The sequence below is a fragment of the Arachis hypogaea genome, chromosome 5 (genome assembly GCF_003086295.3).
Source record: "Arachis hypogaea cultivar Tifrunner chromosome 5, arahy.Tifrunner.gnm2.J5K5, whole genome shotgun sequence".
Lineage (NCBI taxonomy): Eukaryota > Viridiplantae > Streptophyta > Magnoliopsida > Fabales > Fabaceae > Arachis > Arachis hypogaea.
Genome location: NC_092040.1, coordinates 89,142,434 through 89,145,415, shown reverse-complemented (window position 1 = coordinate 89,145,415; position 2,982 = coordinate 89,142,434).

Below are 2,982 nucleotides of genomic sequence, written 5' to 3'. Positions count from 1 at the left end.
CTTGATCTATCCATGAGCTGAGGCTTTTCTTGGAGTTGAACTCCAAGTTATGACGTGTTTTGGGCGTTCAACTCCGGATCATGACGTTTTTCTGGCGTTTAACTCTAGACAGCAGCATGTACTTGGCGTTCAACGCCAAGTTACGTCGTCAATTTCCGAATAAAGTATGGACTATTATATGTTGCTGGAAAGCTCTGGATGTCTACTTTCCAACGCCGTTGAGAGCGCGCCAATTGGAGTTCTGTAGCTCCAGAAAATCCATTTCGAGTGCAGGGAGGTCAGATTCCGACAGCATCAGCAGTCCTTTTGTCAGCCTTTTTCAGAGTTTTGCTCAAGTCCCTCAATTTCAGCCAGAATTTACCTGAAATCACAGAAAAACACACAAACTCATAGTAAAGTCCAGAAATGTGAATTTAACATAAAAACTAATGAAAACATCCCTAAAAGTAGCTTGAACTAACTAAAAACTACCTAAAAACAATGCCAAAAAGCGTATAAATTATCCGCTCATCACCATGTCAGAGGGTTTAAAGAAAAAGGCCGAAGAGAGGTCGAGTTCTTCCTTTTCGATTGGATATTGATCACTTCATTATAATATCTAACTCTTGGAGATTCTTCAGCGATCTCTATAGGAATCATGGCTTCTATACCATAAGCAAGTCGAAAAGATGACTCCCTTGTTGTTGAATGAGGAGTTGTCCGATATGCCTACAAAACTTGAGGAAGCTCGTCTTCCCATGCTTCCTTTGTGTCTTGTAGTCGATGCTTCAACCCAGCCAATATTACTTTATTTGCTGCTTCAACTTGTCCATTGGCTTGAGAGTGTTCTACTAATGTGAATTGGTGCTTGATCTTAAGCCTAGCCACCAAGTTCCAAAAGGTTGACTCGGTGAATTGAGTTCTATTGTCTATGGTGATGGAGTGGGGGACTCCAAACCTTGTGACAATGTTCTAATAAAGAAATTTCTGACTTCGTTGGGCTGTGATGGTCGCTAATAGTTCCACCTTGATCCACTTAGTAAAATAGTCAATCCCTACTATGAGGTATTTTACTTGTCTTGGAGCTTGAGAAAATGGTTCGAGGAGGTCAAGGTCCCACTTTACGAATGGCCAAGGTGAGGTAATGCTGATGAGCTCCTCGAGAGGTGCAACATGGAAGTTGGCATGCTTTTGACAAGGCGGGCATTTTTTTACGAACTCGATTGCTTCGCTTTGCAAGTTTGGCAAAAAAAAATCAGCTCGGATCGCCTTTTTGGCTAGTGATCGTGCTCCTAAGTGGTTCCCTCATGTGCCATTATGTACGTCCTCTAAGACCTCTTTAGTGTTTAAGGTCAGGACGCACTTTAATAGACACATAGATATCCCTCTTTTGTAGAGAATATTGTGGACCATGGTGTAATTTTGTGCTTCCTTTATGAGTCTTCATGCCTCCTTTTTGTCTTCAGGAACAATATCAATAGTTAGGGATTTTTGTCCTATTTCATAGTTCATTATAGGTTCATGTGTCTATGTTTAAATTAGTTAGGGGTTTAACTATCTCCTAAAAAGTTTTTAAAAATTTAATTGTCCTATTTTACTACAGCATATTGTTGACACGGAAGGGGGCGTTTTGTCCTTTGGAATAGTTTCTTGACACGTTATCAGCTAACGTGACACATAGACAAAATCTGTAGTTCTGGATGGAGACATTAACAGAGGAAGTAGAATGTCTGACAAAGTTAATCATTAAGGGGCTACAATGTCATTTTCAATCAATAAAGGGCGGAATGAGAGTTAGTGAAATAGTTAGGGATCGAAGTGGGATTGTACTCAAAATAAAATACTGAATGTTGATGTTAACATTAATTGAGATTAGTTGGAGCTCAAAATTCATCATAATTTAATTTGTGAAACCAAATATGACTCTTGATCAAAAAATAATATTAAAAATTTACACTTAATTAATTATATCAAGTGATCATGAGAAAATTCATATGATAAAATGTTTCATTTTATTTTTTTTTTGTAGCAGGGCAATTTAGTTGCAAAAGCTTCAACATTTCCTTCAGAAATTAAGGCTGTAATTGATTATATTCATAGCAAAGGTTTAAAGTTGAAAATCTATTCTGATGCTTGAGTATGTATCTCACATTAAACACAATATTAATATATTAGTTTTAAAAATTTACTATTTTAAATTTTTTAATTACAATAATTTTCTTTGTATAGAGAGATCAGACATGCAGGAAAACTATGCCTGGATCAGGGACATGAAGTCCAAGATGCAAAAACATTTGCTTCTTGGGTAATACATTCATTTGAAAGTCATTTTACACTTTTAGATAATTTTTTTATTTTGATTCATGTATATATAATTAACTTATGTTTTCAATGTTATTTTAGAGAGTTGACTACTTGAAGTATGATAATTGTAACAACAATAATATAAGCCCAAAAAGAGAGGTATTAATTAATGGGAGTATATATATATATATATATATATATATATATATATATATATATATATATATATATAAGTAAAGTTTTATTAAACTATGAAAGATCAATCTTTTTCTCAGGTGTTAGAAATAGTCGGAGAACAATGATTTGTGAGGATTTTTTAATCTTTTTTTAATGAATTTACATGTAAAATTGTTAAATTAAATCAAGATTTATGTATTTTGCTACCATGAATGTTACTTTGAGTTGTTTTGCAATATGATTTAATACATGTGGCATTCAGGCGAATTTGGTAAAGTGCAAAGAGAATTCGTGGATGCTGTCAATTCTGACCTCCTCTTACTCCAACGAGCATAACTTGAGTTACAGAAGTCCCATTGATGCAGTTCTAGCGGCATTGGAAAGCCAACTTCTAGAATTTTTCAACGTTATATAATAGTCTATACTTTTTCTCTGCCATGGTGGCGGCAAATGCCAGAAACATCACGTTTAGCGCTAGAGACCTCGTACAACATGAAAAGCTTACTGCCATGCTAGCGCCAA